We start from the raw sequence: 22121 nt of genomic DNA, 5'->3' as shown, positions 1-22121 counted from the left end.
CCACATGCCTGCTCGGGGGTCACAGTTGGGTACTGTCATTTCCCAGTGCAAGACCGACCCCACTGACCATAAGAGCTTACACTCTACAGGAGAGAGGACCCCACTGACCATAAGAGCTTACACTCTACAGGAGAGAGAGAGGACCCCACTGATCATAAGAGCTTACACTCTACAGGAGAGAGAGAGGACCCCACTGACCATAAGAGCTTACACTCTACAGGAGAGAGAGGACCCCACTGACCATAAGAGCTTACACTCTACAGGAGAGAGAGGACCCCACTGACCATAAGAACTTACACTCTACAGGAGGGAGAGGACCACACTGACCATAAGAGCTTACACTCTACAGGAGAGAGAGGACCCCACTGACCATAAGAGCTTACACTCTACAGGAGAGAGAGGACCCCACTGACCATAAGAGCTTACACTCTACAGGAGAGAGGACCCCACTGACCATAAGAGCTTACACTCTACAGGAGAGAGAGGACCCCACTGACCATAAGAGCTTACACTCTACAGGAGAGAGGACACCACTGACCATAAGAGCTTACACTCTACAGGAGAGAGAGGACCTCACTGACCATAAGAGCTTACACTCTACAGGAGAGAGAGGACCCCACTGACCATAAGAGCTTACACTCTACAGGAGAGAGAGGACCTCACTGACCATAAGAGCTTACACTCTACAGGAGAGAGAGGACCTCACTGACCATAAGAGCTTACACTCTACAGGAGAGAGAGGACCCCACTGACCATAAGAGCTTACACTCTACAGGAGAGAGAGGACCCCACTGACCATAAGAGCTTACACTCTACAGGAGAGAGAGGATCCCACTGACCATAAGAACTTACACTCTACAGGAGAGAGAGGACCCCACTGACCATAAGAGCTTACACTCTACAGGAGAGAGAGGACCCCACTGACCATAAGAGCTTACACTCTACAGGAGAGAGGACCCCACTGACCATAAGAGCTTACACTCTACAGGAGAGAGGACCCCACTGACCATAAGAGCTTACACTCTACAGGAGAGAGAGGACCCTACTGACCATAAGAGCTTACACTCTACAGGAGAGAGAAGACCCCACTGACCATAAGAGCTTACACTCTACAGGAGAGAGGACCTCATTGACCATAAGAGCTTACACTCTACAGGAGAGAGAGGACCCCACTGACCATAAGAGCTTACACTCTACAGGAGAGAGAGGACCCCACTGACCATAAGCTCTTACACTCTACAGGAGAGAGAGGACCCCACTGACCATAAGAGCTTACACTCTACAGGAGAGAGAGGACCCCACTGACCATAAGAGCTTACACTCTATAGGAGAGAGAGAGGACCCCACTGAACATAAGAGCTTACATTCTACAGGAGAGAGAGGACCCCACTGACCATAAGAGCTTACACTCTACAGAAGAGAGATGACCTCACTGACCATAAGAGCTTACACTCTACAGGAGAGAGAGGACCCCACTGACCATAAGAGCTTACACTCTACAGGAGAGAGAGGACCCCACTGACCATAAGAGCTTACACTCTATAGGAGAGAGAGAGGACCCCACTGACCATAAGAGCTTACATTCTACAGGAGAGAGAGGACCCCACTGACCATAAGAGCTTACACTCTACAGGAGAGGACCCCACTGACCATAAGAGCTTACACTCTACAGGAGAGAGAGGACCCCTCTGACCATAAGAGCTTACACTCTACAGGAGAGAGAGGACCCCACTGATCATAAGAGCTTACACTCTACAGGAGAGAGAGAGAGGACCCCACTGACCATAAGAGCTTACACTCTACAGTAGAGAGAGAGAGGACCCCACTGACCATAAGAGCTTACACTCTACAGGAGACAGAGGACCCCACTGATCATAAGAGCTTACACTCTACAGGAGACAGAGGACACCACTGATCATAAGAGCTTACACTCTACAGGAGAGAGAGGACCCACTGACCATAAGAGCTTACACTCTACAGTAGAGAGAGGACCCCACTGACCATAAGAGCTTACACTCTACAGGAGAGAGGACCCCACTGATCATAAGAGCTTACACTCTACAGGAGAGAAGACCCCACTGATCATAAGAGCTTACACTCTACAGGAGAGAGGACCCCACTGACCATAAGAGCTTACACTCTACAGGAGAGAGGACCCCACTGATCATAAGAGCTTACACTCTACAGGAGAGAAGACCCCACTGATCATAAGAGCTTACACTCTACAGGAGACAGAGGACTCCACTGACCATAAGAGCTTACACTCTACAGGAGAGAGAGAGGACCTCACTGACCATAAGAGCTTACACTCTACAGGAGAGAGAGGACCCACTGACTATAAGAGCTTACACTCTACAGGAGACAGAAGACACCACTGACCATAAGAGCTTACACTCTACAGGAGAGAGAGGACCCACTGACCATAAGAGCTTACACTCTACAGGAGAGAGAGGACCCACTGACCATAAGAGCTTACACTCTACAGGAGAGAGAGGACCCACTGACCATAAGAGCTTACACTCTACAGGAGAGAGAGGACCCACTGACCATAAGAGCTTACACTCTACAGGAGAGAGAGAGGACCCCACTGACCATAAGAGCTTACACTCTACAGGAGAGGACTCCACTGACCATAAGAGCTTACACTCTACAGGAGAGAGGACCCCACTGACCATAAGAGCTTACACTCTACAGGAGAGAGAGGACCCCACTGACCATAAGAGCTCACACTCTACAGGAGAGAGAGGACCCCACTGACCATAAGAGCTTACACTCTACAGGAGAGAGAGGACCCCTCTGACCATAAGAGCTTACACTCTACAGGAGAGAGAGGACCTCACTGACCATAAAAGCTTACACTCTACAGGAGAGAGAGGACCCCACTGACCATAAGAGCTTACACTCTACAGGAGAGGACTCCACTGACCATAAGAGCTTACACTCTACAGGAGAGAGGACCCCACTGACCATAAGAGCTTACACTCTACAGGAGAGAGAGGACCCCTCTGACCATAAGAGCTTACACTCTACAGGAGAGAGAGGACCCCACTGATCATAAGAGCTTACACTCTACAGGAGAGAGAGGACCCCACTGACCATAAGAGCTTACACTCTACAGGAGAGAGAGGACCCCACTGACCATAAGAGCTTACACTCTACAGGAGAGAGCGGATCCCACTGACCATAAGAGCTTACACTCTACAGGAGAGAGAGGATCCCACTGACCATAAGAGCTTACACTCTACAGGAGAGAGAGGACCCCACTGATCATAAGAGTTTACACTCTACAGGAGAGAGAGAGGACCCTGCTGACCATAAGAGCTTACACTCTACAGGAGAGAGGACCCCGCTGACCATAAGAGCTTACACTCTACAGGAGAAAGAGGACCCCACTGATCATAAGAGCTTACACTCTACAGGAGAGGACTCCACTGACCATAAGAGCTTACACTCTACAGGAGAGAGGACCCCACTGACCATAAGAGCTTACACTCTACAGGAGAGAGAGGACCCCACTGACCATAAGAGCTTACACTCTACAGGAGAGAGATGACCTCACTGACCATAAGAGCTTACACTCTACAGGAGAGAGAGGACCCCACTGACCATAAGAGCTTACACTCTACAGGAGAGAGAGGACCCCACTGACCATAAGAGCTTACACTCTACAGGAGAGAGAGGACCCCACTGACCATAAGAGCTTACACTCTACAGGAGAGAGAGGACCCCATTGACCATAAGAGCTTACACTCTATAGGAGAGAGAGAGGACCCCACTGACCATAAGAGCTTACATTCTACAGGAGAGAGAGGACCCCACTGACCATAAGAGCTTACACTCTACAGGAGAGAGAGGACCCCACTGACCATAAGAGCTTACACTCTACAGGAGAGAGAGGACCCCACTGACCATAAGAGCTTACACTCTACAGGAGAGAGAGGACCCCATTGACCATAAGAGCTTACACTCTATAGGAGAGAGAGAGGACCCCACTGACCATAAGAGCTTACACTCTACAGGAGAGAGAGGACCCCACTGACCATAAGAGCTTACACTCTACAGGAGAGAGAGGACCCCATTGACCATAAGAGCTTACACTCTATAGGAGAGAGAGAGGACCCCACTGACCATAAGAGCTTACATTCTACAGGAGAGAGAGGACCCCACTGACCATAAGAGCTTACACTCTACAGAAGAGAGATGACCTCACTGACCATAAGAGCTTACACTCTACAGGAGAGAGAGGACCCCACTGACCATAAGAGCTTACACTCTACAGGAGAGAGAGGACCCCACTGACCATAAGAGCTTACACTCTACAGGAGAGAGAGGACCCCATTGACCATAAGAGCTTACACTCTATAGGAGAGAGAGAGAGGACCCCACTGACCATAAGAGCTTACATTCTACAGGAGAGAGAGGACCCCACTGACCATAAGAGCTTACACTCTACAGGAGAGAGAGGACCTCACTGACCATAAGAGCTTACACTCTACAGGAGAGAGAGAGGACCCCACTGACCATAAGAGCTTACACTCTACAGGAGAGGACTCCACTGACCATAAGAGCTTACACTCTACAGGAGAGAGGACCCCACTGACCATAAGAGCTTACACTCTACAGGAGAGAGAGGACCCCACTGACCATAAGAGCTCACACTCTACAGGAGAGAGAGGACCCCACTGACCATAAGAGCTTACACTCTACAGGAGAGAGAGGACCCCACTGACCATAAGAGCTTACACTCTACAGGAGAGAGAGGACCTCACTGACCATAAAAGCTTACACTCTACAGGAGAGAGAGGACCCCACTGACCATAAGAGCTTACACTCTACAGGAGAGAGGACCCCACTGACCATAAGAGCTTACACTCTACAGGAGAGAGAGGACCCCACTGACCATAAGAGCTTACACTCTACAGGAGAGAGATGACCTCACTGACCATAAGAGCTTACACTCTACAGGAGAGAGAGGACCCCACTGACCATAAGAGCTTACACTCTACAGGAGAGAGAGGACCCCACTGACCATAAGAGCTTACACTCTACAGGAGAGAGAGGACCCCACTGACCATAAGAGCTTACACTCTACAGGAGAGAGAGGACCCCATTGACCATAAGAGCTTACACTCTATAGGAGAGAGAGAGGACCCCACTGACCATAAGAGCTTACATTCTACAGGAGAGAGAGGACCCCACTGACCATAAGAGCTTACACTCTACAGGAGAGAGAGGACCCCACTGACCATAAGAGCTTACACTCTACAGGAGAGAGAGGACCCCACTGACCATAAGAGCTTACACTCTACAGGAGAGAGAGGACCCCATTGACCATAAGAGCTTACACTCTATAGGAGAGAGAGAGGACCCCACTGACCATAAGAGCTTACACTCTACAGGAGAGAGAGGACCCCACTGACCATAAGAGCTTACACTCTACAGGAGAGAGAGGACCCCATTGACCATAAGAGCTTACACTCTATAGGAGAGAGAGAGGACCCCACTGACCATAAGAGCTTACATTCTACAGGAGAGAGAGGACCCCACTGAACATAAGAGCTTACATTCTACAGGAGAGAGAGGACCCCACTGACCATAAGAGCTTACACTCTACAGAAGAGAGATGACCTCACTGACCATAAGAGCTTACACTCTACAGGAGAGAGAGGACCCCACTGACCATAAGAGCTTACACTCTACAGGAGAGAGAGGACCCCACTGACCATAAGAGCTTACACTCTACAGGAGAGAGAGGACCCCATTGACCATAAGAGCTTACACTCTATAGGAGAGAGAGAGAGGACCCCACTGACCATAAGAGCTTACATTCTACAGGAGAGAGAGGACCCCACTGACCATAAGAGCTTACACTCTACAGGAGAGAGAGGACCTCACTGACCATAAGAGCTTACACTCTACAGGAGAGAGAGAGGACCCCACTGACCATAAGAGCTTACACTCTACAGGAGAGGACTCCACTGACCATAAGAGCTTACACTCTACAGGAGAGAGGACCCCACTGACCATAAGAGCTTACACTCTACAGGAGAGAGAGGACCCCACTGACCATAAGAGCTCACACTCTACAGGAGAGAGAGGACCCCACTGACCATAAGAGCTTACACTCTACAGGAGAGAGAGGACCCCACTGACCATAAGAGCTTACACTCTACAGGAGAGAGAGGACCTCACTGACCATAAAAGCTTACACTCTACAGGAGAGAGAGGACCCCACTGACCATAAGAGCTTACACTCTACAGGAGAGAGGACCCCACTGACCATAAGAGCTTACACTCTACAGGAGAGAGAGGACCCCACTGACCATAAGAGCTTACACTCTACAGGAGAGAGAGGACCCACTGACCATAAGAGCTTACACTCTACAGGAGAGAGAGGACCCCACTGACCATAAGAGCTTACACTCTACAGGAGAGAGAGGATCCCACTGACCATAAGAGCTTACACTCTACAGGAGAGAGAGGACTCCACTGACCATAAGAGCTTACACTCTACAGGAGAGAGAGATGACCTCACTGACCATAAGAGCTTACACTCTACAGGAGAGAGAGGATCCCACTGACCATAAGAGCTTACACTCTACAGGAGAGAGAGGACTCCACTGACCATAAGAGCTTACACTCTACAGGAGAGAGAGAGGACCCCACTGACCATAAGAGCTTACACTCTACAGGAGAGAGAGGACCCCACTGACCATAAGAGCTTACACTCTACAGGAGAGAGAGATGACCTCACTGACCATAAGAGCTTACACTCTACAGGAGAGAGAGGACCCCACTGATCATAAGAGCTTACACTCTACAGTAGAGAGAGGACCCCACTGACCATAAGAGCTTACACTCTACAGGAGAGAGAGGACCCCACTGACCATAAGAGCTTACACTCTACAGGAGAGAGAGAGGATCCCACTGACCATAAGAGCTTACACTCTACAGGAGAGAGAGGACTCCACTGACCATAAGAGCTTACACTCTACAGGAGAGAGAGATGACCTCACTGACCATAAGAGCTTACACTCTACAGGAGAGAGAGGACCCCACTGATCATAAGAGCTTACACTCTACAGGAGAGAGAGGACCCCACTGACCATAAGAGCTTACACTCTACAGGAGAGAGCGGATCCCACTGACCATAAGAGCTTACACTCTACAGGAGAGAGAGGATCCCACTGACCATAAGAGCTTACACTCTACAGGAGAGAGAGGATCCCACTGACCATAAGAGCTTACACTCTACAGGAGAGAGAGGACTCCACTGACCATAAGAGCTTACACTCTACAGGAGAGAGATGACCTCACTGACCATAAGAGCTTACACTCTACAGGAGAGAGAGAGGACCCCACTGACCATAAGAGCTTACACTCTACAGGAGAGAGAGAGGACCCCACTGACCATAAGAGCTTACACTCTACAGGAGGGAGAGGACCCCGCTGATCATAAGAGTTTACACTCTACAGGAGAGAGAGAGGACCCTGCTGACCATAAGAGCTTACACTCTACAGGAGAGAGGACCTCACTGACCATAAGAGCTTACACTCCACAGGAGAGAGAGAGGATCCCACTGATCATAAGAGCTTACACTCTACAGGAGAGAGAGAAGATCCCACTGATCATAAGAGCTTACACTCTACAGGAGAGAGAGAGGATCCCACTGATCATAAGAGCTTACACTCTACAGGAGAGAGAGGACCCCACTGACCATAAGAGCTTACACTCCACAGGAGAGAGAGGACCCCACTGACCATAAGAGCTTACACTCTACAGGAGAGAGAGGACCCCACTGACCATAAGAGCTTACACTCTACAGGAGAGAGAGGACCCCACTGACCATAAGAGCTTACATTCTACAGGAGAGAGAGGACCCCACTGACCATAAGAGCTTACACTCTACAGGAGAGAGAGAGAGGACCCCACTGACCATAAGAGCTTACACTCTACAGGAGAGAGAGGACCTCACTGACCATAAGAGCTTACACTCTACAGGAGAGAGAGGACCTCACTGACCATAAGAGCTTACACTCTACAGGAGAGAGAGAGAGGACCCCACTGACCATAAGAGCTCACACTCTACAGGAGAGAGAGGACCCCACTGACCATAAGAGCTTACATTCTACAGGAGAGAGAGGATCCCACTGACCATAAGAGCTTACACTCTACAGGAGAGAGAGGACCCCGCTGACCATAAGAGCTTACACTCTACAGGAGAGAGAGGATCCCACTGACCATAAGAGCTTACACTCTACAGGAGAGAGAGGACCCCACTGACCATAAGAGCTTACACTCTACAGGAGAGAGAGGACCCCACTGACCATAAGAACTTACACTCTACAGGAGAGAGAGGACACCACTGACCATAAGAGCTTACACTCTACAGGAGAGAGGACCCCACTGACCATAAGAGCTTACACTCTACAGGAGAGAGGACCCCACTGACCATAAGAGCTTACATTCTACAGGAGAGAGGACCCCACTGACCATAAGAGCTTACACTCTACAGGAGAGAGAGGACACCACTGACCATAAGAGCTTACACTCTACAGGAGAGAGGACCCCACTGACCATAAGAGCTTACACTCTACAGGAGAGAGGACCCCACTGACCATAAGAGCTTACACTCTACAGGAGAGAGGACCCCACTGACCATAAGAGCTTACACTCTACAGGAGAGAGAGGACCCCACTGACCATAAGAGCTTACATTCTACAGGAGAGAGGACCCCACTGACCATAAGAGCTTACACTCTACAGGAGAGAGAGGACACCACTGACCATAAGAGCTTACACTCTACAGGAGAGAGGACCCCACTGACCATAAGAGCTTACACTCTACAGGAGAGAGGACCCCACTGACCATAAGAGCTTACACTCTACAGGAGAGAGGACCCCACTGACCATAAGAGCTTACACTCTACAGGAGAGAGAGGACCCCACTGATCATAAGAGCTTACACTCTACAGGAGAGAGGACCCCACTGACCATAAGAGCTTACACTCTACAGGAGACAGAGGACACCACTGACCATAAGACCTTACACTCTACAGGAGAGAGAGGACCCCACTGACCATAAGAGCTTACACTCTACAGGAGAGAGAGGACCCCACTGACCATAAGAGCTTACACTCTACAGGAGAGAGGACCCCACTGACCATAAGAGCTTACACTCTACAGGAGACAGAGGACACCACTGACCATAAGAGCTTACACTCTACAGGAGAGAGAGGACCCCACTGACCATAAGAGCTTACACTCTACAGGAGAGAGAGGACCCCACTGATCATAAGAGCTTACACTCTACAGGAGAGAGGACCCCACTGACCATAAGAGCTTACACTCTGCAGGATAGAGAGGACCTCACTGACCATAAGAGCTTACACTCTAAAAGAGAGAGAGGACCCCACTGACCATAAGAGCTTACACTCTACAGGAGAGAGAAGACCCCACTGACCATAAGAACTTACACTCTACAGGAGAGAGAGGACCCCACTGATCATAAGAGCTTACACTCTACAGGAGAGAGGACCCCACTGACCATAAGAGCTTACACTCTACAGGAGAGAGAGGACCCCACTGATCATAAGAGCTTACACTCTACAGGAGAGAGGACCCCACTGACCATAAGAGCTTACACTCTACAGGAGACAGAGGACACCACTGACCATAAGACCTTACACTCTACAGGAGAGAGAGGACCCCACTGACCATAAGAGCTTACACTCTACAGGAGAGAGAGGACCCCACTGACCATAAGAGCTTACACTCTACAGGAGACAGAGGACACCACTGACCATAAGACCTTACACTCTACAGGAGAGAGAGGACCCCACTGACCATAAGAGCTTACACTCTACAGGAGAGAGAGGACCCCACTGACCATAAGAGCTTACACTCTACAGGAGAGAGGACCCCACTGACCATAAGAGCTTACACTCTACAGGAGACAGAGGACACCACTGACCATAAGACCTTACACTCTACAGGAGAGAGAGGACCCCACTGACCATAAGAGCTTACACTCTACAGGAGAGAGAGGACCCCACTGACCATAAGAGCTTACACTCTACAGGAGAGAGGACCCCACTGACCATAAGAGCTTACACTCTACAGGAGACAGAGGACACCACTGACCATAAGAGCTTACACTCTACAGGAGAGAGAGGACCCCACTGACCATAATATCTTACACTATACAGGAGAGAGAGGACCCCACTGACCATAAGAGCTTACACTCTACAGGAGAGAGAGGACCCCACTGACCATAAGAGCTTACACTCTACAGGAGAGAGAGGACCCCGCTGACCATAAGAGCTTACACTCTACAGGAGAGAGAGAGGACCCCACTGACCATAAGAGCTTACACTCTACAGGAGAGAGAGAGGACCCCACTGACCATAAGAGCTTACACTCTACAGGAGAGAGAGAGGACCCCACTGACCATAAGAGCTTACACTCTACAGGAGAGAGAGAGGACCCCACTGACCATAAGAGCTTACACTCTACAGGAGAGAGAGAGGACCCCACTGACCATAAGAGCTTACACTCTACAGGAGAGAGAGAGGACCCCACTGACCATAAGAGCTTACACTCTACAGGAGAGAGAGAGGACCCCACTGACCATAAGAGCTTACACTCTACAGGAGAGAGAGGACCCCACTGACCATAAGAGCTTACACTCTACAGGAGAGAGGACCCCGCTGACCATAAGAGCTTACACTCTACAGGAGAGAGGACCCCACTGACCATAAGAGCTTACACTCTACAGGAGAGAGAGGACCCCACTGACCATAAGAGCTTACACTCTACAGGAGAGAGAGGACACCACTGACCATAAGAGATTACACTCTACAGGAGAGAGAGGACCCACTGACCATAAGAGCTTACACTCTACAGGAGAGAGAAGACCCCACTGACCATAAGAGCTTACACTCTACAGGAGAGAGAGGACGCCACTGACCATAAGAGCTTACACTCTACAGGAGAGAGAGGACGCCACTGACCATAAGAGCTTACACTCTACAGGAGAGAGAGGACCCCACTGATCATAAGAGCTTACACTCTACAGGAGAGAGAGGACCCCACTGACCATAAGAGCTTACACTCTACAGGAGAGAGAGGACCCCGCTGACCATAAGAGCTTACACTCTACAGGAGAGAGAGGACCCCACTGACCATAAGAGCTTACACTCTACAGGAGAGAGAGAGGACCCCACTGACCATAAGAGCTTACACTCTACAGGAGAGAGAGGACCCCACTGACCATAAGAGCTTACACTCTACAGGAGAGAGAGGACCCCACTGATCATAAGAGCTTACACTCTACAGGAGAGAGAGGACCCCACTGACCATAAGAGCTTACACTCTACAGGAGAGAGGACCCCGCTGACCATAAGAGCTTACACTCTACAGGAGAGAGGACCCCACTGACCATAAGAGCTTACACTCTACAGGAGAGAGAGGACCCCACTGACCATAAGAGCTTACACTCTACAGGAGAGAGAGGACACCACTGACCATAAGAGATTACACTCTACAGGAGAGAGAGGACCCACTGACCATAAGAGCTTACACTCTACAGGAGAGAGAGGACCCCACTGACCATAAGAGCTTATACTCTACAGGAGAGAGAGGACCCCACTGACCATAAGAGCTTACACTCTACAGGAGAGAGAGGACCCACTGACCATAAGAGCTTACACTCTACAGGAGAGAGAGGACCCCGCTGACCATAAGAGCTTACACTCTACAGGAGAGAGAGGACCCCACTGACCATAAGAGCTTACACTCTACAGGAGAGAGAGGACCCCACTGACCATAAGAGCTTACACTCTACAGGAGAGAGAGAGGACCCCACTGACCATAAGAGCTTACACTCTACAGGAGAGAGAGGACCCCACTGACCATAAGAGCTTACACTCTACAGGAGAGAGAGGACCCCACTTACCATAAGAGCTTACACTCCACAGGAGAGAGAGGACCCCGCTGACCATAAGAGCTTACACTCTACAGGAGAGAGAGGACCCCACTTACCATAAGAGCTTACACTCCACAGGAGAGAGAGGACCCCACTGACCATAAGAGCTTACACTCTACAGGGGAGAGAGGACCCCACTGACCATAAGAGCTTACACTCTACAGGGGAGAGAGGACCCCACTGACCATAAGAGCTTACACTCTACAGGAGAGAGAGAGGATCCCACTGACCATAAGAGCTTACACTCTACAGGAGAGAGAGGACCCCACTGACCATAAGAGCTTACACTCTACAGGAGAGAGAGAGGACCCCACTAAACATAAGAGCTTACACTCTACAGGAAAGTGAGAGGATCCCACTGACCATAAGAGCTTACACTCCACAGGAGAGAGAGAGGATCCCACTGACCATAAGAGCTTACACTCTACAGGAGAGAGAGGACCCCACTGACCATAAGAGCTTACACTCTACAGGAGAGAGAGGACACCACTGACCATAAGAGCTTACACTCTACAGGAGAGAGAGGACCCCACTGACCATAAGAGCTTACACTCTACATGAGAGAGAGGACCCCACTGACCATAAGAGCTTGCACTCTACAGGAGAGAGAGGACCCCACTGACCATAAGAGCTTACACTCTACATGAGAGAGAGAGGACCCCACTGACCATAAGAGCTTACACTCTACAGGAGAGAGAGGACCCCACTGACCATAAGAGCTTACACTCTACAGGAGAGAGAAGTTCCCACTGACCATAAGAGCTTACACTCTACAGGAGAGAGGACCCCACTGACCATAAGAGCTTACACTCTACAGGAGAGAGGACCCCACTGACCATAAGAGCTTACACTCTACAGGAGAGAGAGGACCCCACTGACCATAAGAACTTACACTCCACAGGAGAGAGAGGACCCCACTGACCATAAGAGCTTACACTCTACAGGAGAGAGAGGACCCCACTGACCATAAGAGCTTACACTCTACAGGAGAGAGAAGACCCCACTGACCATAAGAGCTTACACTCTACAGGAGAGAGAAGACCCCACTGACCATAAGAGCTTACACTCTACAGGAGAGAGAGGACCCCACTGATCATAAGAGCTTACACTCTACAGGAGAGAGAGGACCCCACTGATCATAAGAGCTTACACTCTACAGGAGAGAGAGGACCCCACTGACCATAAGAGCTTACACTCTACAGGAGAGAGAGGACCCCACTGACCATAAGAGCTTACACTCTACAGTAGAGAGAGGACCCCACTGACCATAAGAGCTTACACTCTACAGTAGAGAGAGGACCCCACTGACCATAAGAGCTTACACTCTACAGGAGGGAGAGAGGATCCCACTGACCATAAGAGCTTACACTCTACAGGAGGGAGAGAGGATCCCACTGACCATAAGAGCTTACACTCTACAGGAGAGAGAAGACCCCACTGACCATAAGAGCTTACACTCTACAGGGGAGAGAGAGGACCCCACTGACCATAAGAGCTTACACTCTACAGGAGAGAGAGGACCCCACTGACCATAAGAGCCTACACTCTACAGGAGAGAGAGGACCCCACTGACCATAAGAGCTTACACTCTACAGGATAGAGAGAGAGGACTCCACTGACCATAAGAGCTTACACTCTACAGGAGAGAGGACCCCACTGACCATAAGAGCTTACACTCTACAGGAGAGAGAAGACCCCACTGACCATAAGAGCTTACACTCTACAGGGGAGAGAGAGGACCCCACTGACCATAAGAGCTTACACTCTACAGGAGAGAGAGAGGATCCCACTGACCATAAGAGCTTACACTCCACAGGAGAGAGAGGACCCCACTGACCATAAGAGCTTACACTCTACAGGAGAGAGAGGACCCCACTGATCATAAGAGCTTACACTCTACAGGAGAGAGAGGACCTCACTGACCATAAGAGCTTACACTCTACAGGAGAGAGAGAGGATCCCACTGACCATAAGAGCTTACACTCCACAGGAGAGAGAGGATCCCACTGACCATAAGAGCTTACACTCCACAGGAGAGAGAGGACCCCACTGACCATAAGAGCTTACACTCTACAGGAGAGAGAGGACCCCACTGACCATAAGAGCTTACACTCTACAGGAGAGAGAGAGGACCCCACTGACCATAAGAGCTTACACTCTACAGGAGAGAGAGGACCCCACTGACCATAAGAGCTTACACTCTACAGGAGAGAGAGGACACCACTGATCATAAGAGCTTACACTCTACAGGAGAGAGAGAGGACCCCACTGACCATAAGAGCTTACACTCTACAGGAGAGAGAGGACCCCACTGACCATAAGAGCTTACACTCTACAGGAGAGAGAGGACACCACTGACCATAAGAGCTTATACTCTACAGGAGAGAGAGGATCCCACTGATCATAAGAGCTTACACTCTACAGGAGAGAGAGGACCCCACTGATCATAAGAGCTTATACTCTACAGGAGAGAGAGGATCCCACTGACCATAAGAGCTTACACTCTACAGGAGAGAGAGGACCCCACTGATCATAAGAGCTTATACTCTACAGGAGAGAGAGGATCCCACTGATCATAAGAGCTTACACTCTACAGGAGAGAGAGGACACCACTGACCATAAGAGCTTATACTCTACAGGAGAGAGAGGATCCCACTGACCATAAGAGCTTACACTCTACAGGAGAGAGAGAGAGGACCCCACTGACCATAAGAGCTTACACTCTACAGGAGAGAGAGAGGACCCCACTGACCATAAGAGCTTACACTCTACAGGAGAGAGAGGACCCCACTGACCATAAGAGCTTACACTCTACAGGAGAGAGAGGACACCACTGACCATAAGAGCTTATACTCTACAGGAGAGAGAGGATCCCACTGATCATAAGAGCTTACACTCTACAGGAGAGAGAGGACCCCACTGATCATAAGAGCTTGCACTCTACAGTAGAGAGAGGACCCCACTGACCATAAGAGCTTACACTCTACAGTAGAGAGAGGACCCCACTGATCATAAGAGCTTGCACTCTACAGTAGAGAGAGGACCCCACTGATCATAAGAGCTTACACTCTACAGGAGAGAGAGGACCCCACTGACCATAAGAGCTTACACTCTACAGGAGAGAGAGGACCCCACTGACCATAAGAGCTTACACTCTACAGGAGAGAGAAGACCCCACTGACCATAAGAGCTTACACTCTACAGGAGAGAGAGGACCCCACTGACCATAAGAGCTTACACTCTACAGGAGAGAGAGGACTCCACTGACCATAAGAGCTTACACTCTACAGGAGAGAGAGAGAGAGGACCCCACTGACCATAAGAGCTTACACTCTACAGGAGAGAGAAGACCCCACTGACCATAAGAGCTTACACTCTACAGGAGAGAGAGGACCCCACTGACCATAAGAGCTTACACTCTACAGGAGAGAGAGGACCCCGCTGACCATAAGAGCTTACACTCTACAGGAGAGAGAGGACCCCACTGACCATAAGAGCTTACACTCTACAGGAGAGAGAGGACCCCACTGACCATAAGAGCTTACACTCCACAGGAGACAGAGGACCTTACTGACCATAAGAGCTTACACTCTACAGGAGAGAGGACCCCACTGACCATAAGAGCTTGCACTCTACAGGAGAGAGAAGACCCCACTGACCATAAGAGCTTACACTCTACAGGAGAGAGAGGACCCCACTGACCATAAGAGATTACACTCTACAGGAGAGAGAGGACGCCACTGACCATAAGAGCTTACACTCTACAGGAGGGAGAGGACCCCACTGACCATAAGAGCTTACACTCTACAGGAGGGAGAGGACCCCACTGACCATAAGATCTTACACTCTACAGGAGAGAGAGGACACCACTGACCATAAGAGCTTATACTCTACAGGAGAGAGAGGATCCCACTGATCATAAGAGCTTACACTCTACAGGAGAGAGAAGACCCCACTGATCATAAGAGCTTACACTCTACAGGAGAGAGAGGACCCCACTGACCATAAGAGCCTACACTCTCCAGGAGAGAGAGGACCTCACTGACCATAAGAGCTTACACTCTACAGGAGAGAGAGGACCCCACTGATCATAAGAGCTTGCACTCTACAGGAGAGAGAGGACCCCACTGACCATAAGAGCTTACACTCTACAGGAGAGAGAGGACCCCACTGACCATAAGAGCTTACACTCTACAGGAGAGAGGACCCCACTGATCATAAGAGCTTACACTCTACAGGAGAGAGAGGACCCCACTGACCATAAGAGCTTACACTCTACAGGAGAGAGAGGACCCCACTGATCATAAGAGCTTACACTCTACAGGAGAGAGGACCCCACTGACCATAAGAGCTTACACTCTACAGGAGAGAGAGAGGACCCACTGATCATAAGAGCTTACACTCTACAGGAGAGAGAGGACCTCACTGATCATAAGAGCTTACACTCTACAGGAGGGAGAGAGGATCCCTTTGACCATAAGAGCTTACATTCTACAGGAGAGAGAGGACCCCACTGACCATAAGAGCTTACACTCTACAGGAGAGAGAGGACCCCACTGACCATAAGAGCTTGCACTCTACAGGAGAGAGAGGACCCCACTGACCATAAGAGCTTACACTCTACAGGAGAGAGGACCCCACTGACCATAAGAGCTTACACTCTACAGGAGAGAGAGGACCCCACTGATCATAAGAGCTTACACTCTACAGGAGAGAGAGGACCCACTGACCATAAGAGCTTACACTCTACAGGAGAGAGAGGACCCACTGACCATAAGAGCTTACACTCCACAGGAGAGAGAGAGGATCCCTTTGACCATAAGAGCTTACACTCTACAGGAGAGAGAGGACCCCACTGACCATAAGAGCTTACACTCTACAGGAGAGAGAGAGGACCCCACTGACCATAAGAGCTTACACTCTACAGGAGAGAGAGGACCCCACTGACCATAAGAGCTTACACTCTACAGGAGAGAGAGAGGACCCCACTGACCATAAGAGATTACACTCTACAGGAGAGAGAGGACCTCACTGATCATAAGAGCTTACACTCTACAGGAGAGAGAGAGGACCCCACTGACCATAAGAGATTACACTCTACAGGAGAGAGAGGACCCCACTGACCATAAGAGCTTACACTCTACAGGAGAGAGAGAGGACCTCACTGACCATAAGAGCTTACACTCTACAGGAGAGAGAGAGGACCTCACTGACCATAAGAGCTTACACTCTACAGGAGAGAGGACCTCACTGACCATAAGAACTTACACTCTACAGGAGAGAGGACCTCACTGACCATAAGAGCTTACACTCTACAGGAGAGAGAGGACCCCACTGACCATAAGAGCTTACATTCTACAGGAGAGAGGACCCCACTGACCATAAGAGCTTACACTCTACAGGAGAGAGAGGACACCACTGACCATAAGAGCTTACACTCTACAGGAGAGAGGACCCCACTGACCATAAGAGCTTACACTCTACAGGAGAGAGGACCCCACTGACCATAAGAGCTTACACTCTACAGGAGAGAGGACCCCACTGACCATAAGAGCTTACACTCTACAGGAGAGAGAGGACCCCACTGATCATAAGAGCTTACACTCTACAGGAGAGAGAGGACCTCACTGACCATAAGAGCTTACACTCTACAGGAGAGAAGACCCCACTGACCATAAGAGCTTACACTCTACAGGAGACAGAGGACACCACTGACCATAAGACCTTACACTCTACAGGAGAGAGAGGACCCCACTGACCATAAGAGATTACACTCTACAGGAGAGAGAGGACCCCACTGACCATAAGAGCTTACACTCTACAGGAGAGAGGACCCCACTGACCATAAGAGCTTACACTCTACAGGAGACAGAGGACACCACTGACCATAAGAGCTTACACTCTACAGGAGAGAGAGGACCCCACTGACCATAAGAGCTTACACTCTACAGGAGAGAGAGGACCCCACTGATCATAAGAGCTTACACTCTACAGGAGAGAGGACCCCACTGACCATAAGAGCTTACACTCTGCAGGATAGAGAGGACCTCACTGACCATAAGAGCTTACACTCTAAAAGAGAGAGAGGACCCCACTGACCATAAGAGCTTACACTCTACAGGAGAGAGAAGACCCCACTGACCATAAGAACTTACACTCTACAGGAGAGAGAGGACCCCACTGATCATAAGAGCTTACACTCTACAGGAGAGAGGACCCCACTGACCATAAGAGCTTACACTCTACAGGAGAGAGAGGACCCCACTGATCATAAGAGCTTACACTCTACAGGAGAGAGGACCCCACTGACCATAAGAGCTTACACTCTACAGGAGACAGAGGACACCACTGACCATAAGACCTTACACTCTACAGGAGAGAGAGGACCCCACTGACCATAAGAGCTTACACTCTACAGGAAAGAGAGGACCCCACTGACCATAAGAGCTTACACTCTACAGGAGAGAGGACCCCACTGACCATAAGAGCTTACACTCTACAGGAGACAGAGGACACCACTGACCATAAGAGCTTACACTCTACAGGAGAGGACCCCACTGACCATAAGAGCTTACACTCTACAGGAGAGAGAGGACCCCACTGACCATAATATCTTACACTATACAGGAGAGAGAGGACCCCACTGACCATAAGAGCTTACACTCTACAGGAGAGAGAGGACCCCACTGACCATAAGAGCTTACACTCTACAGGAGAGAGAGGACCCCGCTGACCATAAGAGCTTACACTCTACAGGAGAGAGAGAGGACCCCACTGACCATAAGAGCTTACACTCTACAGGAGAGAGAGAGGACCCCACTGACCATAAGAGCTTACACTCTACAGTAGAGAGAGAGGACCCCACTGACCATAAGAGCTTACACTCTACAGGAGAGAGAGAGGACCCCACTGACCATAAGAGCTTACACTCTACAGGAGAGAGAGAGGACCCCACTGACCATAAGAGCTTACACTCTACAGGAGAGAGAGAGGACCCCACTGACCATAAGAGCTTACACTCTACAGGAGAGAGAGAGGACCCCACTGACCATAAGAGCTTACACTCTACAGGAGAGAGAGAGGACCCCACTGACCATAAGAGCTTACACTCTACAGGAGAGAGAGAGGACCCCACTGACCATAAGAGCTTACACTCTACAGGAGAGAGAGAGGACCCCACTGACCATAAGAGCTTACACTCTACAGGAGAGAGAGGACCCCACTGACCATAAGAGCTTACACTCTACAGGAGAGAGAGAGGACCCCACTGACCATAAGAGCTTACACTCTACAGGAGAGAGAGGACCCCACTTACCATAAGAGCTTACACTCCACAGGAGAGAGAGGACCCCGCTGACCATAAGAGCTTACACTCTACAGGAGAGAGAGGACCCCACTGACCATAAGAGCTTACACTCTACAGGAGAGAGGACCCCGCTGACCATAAGAGCTTACACTCTACAGGAGAGAGGACCCCACTGACCATAAGAGCTTACACTCTACAGGAGAGAGAGGACCCCACTGACCATAAGAGCTTACACTCTACAGGAGAGAGAGGACACCACTGACCATAAGAGATTACACTCTACAGGAGAGAGAGGACCCACTGACCATAAGAGCTTACACTCCACAGGAGAGAGAGGACCCCACTGACCATAAGAGCTTATACTCTACAGGAGAGAGAGGACCCCACTGATCATAAGAGCTTACACTCTACAGGAGAGAGAGGACCCCACTGACCATAAGAGCTTACACTCTACAGGAGAGAGAGAGGACCCACTGACCATAAGAGCTTACACTCTACAGGAGAGAGAGGACCCCGCTGACCATAAGAGCTTACACTCTACAGGAGAGAGAGGACCCCACTGACCATAAGAGCTTACACTCTACAGGAGAGAGAGGACCCCACTGACCATAAGAGCTTACACTCTACAGGAGAGAGAGAGGACCCCACTGACCATAAGAGCTTACACTCTACAGGAGAGAGAGGACCCCACTGACCATAAGAGCTTACACTCTACAGGAGAGAGAGGACCCCACTTACCATAAGAGCTTACACTCCACAGGAGAGAGAGGACCCCGCTGACCATAAGAGCTTACACTCTACAGGAGAGAGAGGACCCCACTGACCATAAGAGCTTACACTCTACAGGAGAGAGAGAGGACCCCACTGACCATAAGAGCTTACACTCTACAGGAGGGAGAGGACCACACTGACCATAAGAGCTTACACTCTACAGGAGGGAGAGGACCACACTGACCATAAGAGCTTACACTCCACAGGAGAGAGAGGACCCCACTGACCATAAGAGCTTACACTCTACAGGAGAGAGAGGACCCCACTGACCATAAGAGCTTACACTCTACAGGAGAGAGAGGACTCCACTGACCATAAGAGCTTACACTCTACAGGAGAGAGAGGACTCCACTGACCATAAGAGCTTACACTCTACAGGAGAGAGGATCCCACTGACCATAAGAGCTTACACTCTACAGGAGAGAGAGGACCCCACTTACCATAAGAGCTTACACTCCACAGGAGAGAGAGGACCCCGCTGACCATAAGAGCTTACACTCTACAGGAGGGAGAGAGGACCCCACTGACCATAAGAGCTTACACTCTACAGGTGAGAGAGAGGACCCCACTGATCATAAGAGCTTACACTCTACAGGAGAGAGAGGACCCCACTGACCATAAGAGCTTACACTCTACAGGAGAGAGAGGACCCCACTGACCATAAGAGCTTATACTCTACAGGAGAGAGAGGATCCCACTGATCATAAGAGCTTACACTCTACAGGAGAGAGAGGACCCCACTGATCATAAGAGCTTGCACTCTACAGTAGAGAGAGGACCCCACTGACCATAAGAGCTTACACTCTACAGTAGAGAGAGGACCCCACTGATCATAAGAGCTTACACTCTACAGGAGGGAGAGAGGACACCACTGACCATAAGAGCTTACACTCTACAGGAGAGAGAGGACACCACTGACCATAAGAGCTTACACTCTACAGGAGAGAGAGGACCCCACTGACCATAAGAGCTTACACTCTACAGGAGAGAGAGGATCCCACTGATCATAAGAGCTTACACTCTACAGGAGAGAGAGGACCCCACTGATCATAAGAGCTTGCACTCTACAGTAGAGAGAGGACCCCACTGACCATAAGAGCTTACACTCTACAGGAGAGAGAGGACCCCACTGACCATAAGAGCTTACACTCTACAGTAGAGAGAGGACCCCACTGATCATAAGAGCTTACACTCTACAGGAGGGAGAGAGGACCCCACTGACCATAAGAGCTTACACTCTACATGAGAGAGAGAGGACCCCACTGATCATAAGAGCTTGCACTCTACAGTAGAGAGAGGACCCCACTGACCATAAGAGCTTACACTCTACAGGAGAGAGAGGACACCACTGATCATAAGAGCTTACACTCTACAGGAGGGAGAGAGGACACCACTGACCATAAGAGCTTACACTCTACAGGAGAGAGAGGACCCCACTGACCATAAGAGCTTACACTCTACAGGAGAGAGAGGATCCCACTGATCATAAGAGCTTACACTCTACAGGAGAGAGAGGACCCCACTGATCATAAGAGCTTGCACTCTACAGTAGAGAGAGGACCCCACTGACCATAAGAGCTTACACTCTACAGTAGAGAGAGGACCCCACTGATCATAAGAGCTTGCACTCTACAGTAGAGAGAGGACCCCACTGATCATAAGAGCTTGCACTCTACAGGAGAGAGAGGATCCCACTGACCATAAGAGCTTACACTCTACAGGAGAGAGAGGACCCCACTGACCATAAGAGCTTACACTCTACAGGAGAGAGAAGACCCCACTGACCATAAGAGCTTACACTCTACAGGAGAGAGAGGACCCCACTGACCATAAGAGCTTACACTCTACAGGAGACAGAGGACCTTACTGACCATAAGAGCTTACACTCTACAGGAGAGAGGACCCCACTGACCATAAGAGCTTGCACTCTACAGGAGAGAGAAGACCCCACTGACCATAAGAGCTTACACTCTACAGGAGAGAGAGGACCCCACTGACCATAAGAGATTACACTCTACAGGAGAGAGAGGACGCCACTGACCATAAGAGCTTACACTC

The 22121-nt window shown here is 50.0% G+C and overlaps 1 protein-coding gene across 2 annotated transcripts in view; it reads left to right on the top strand.

Moving 5' to 3' along the window:
- The window catches only part of LOC138649265 (Wilms tumor protein 1-interacting protein homolog), a 49288-nt gene that overhangs the window by 3025 nt on the left and 24142 nt on the right, over nucleotides 1–22121 (top strand). The gene's annotated exons all lie outside the window — the stretch shown is intronic.

Source organism: Ranitomeya imitator, chromosome 9 (assembly GCF_032444005.1).
Source record: "Ranitomeya imitator isolate aRanImi1 chromosome 9, aRanImi1.pri, whole genome shotgun sequence".
In the NCBI taxonomy this organism is placed as follows: domain Eukaryota; kingdom Metazoa; phylum Chordata; class Amphibia; order Anura; family Dendrobatidae; genus Ranitomeya; species Ranitomeya imitator.
Note: the sequence above shows the minus strand (reverse complement) of the source record. Positions and strands in the feature narration are given on the sequence as shown.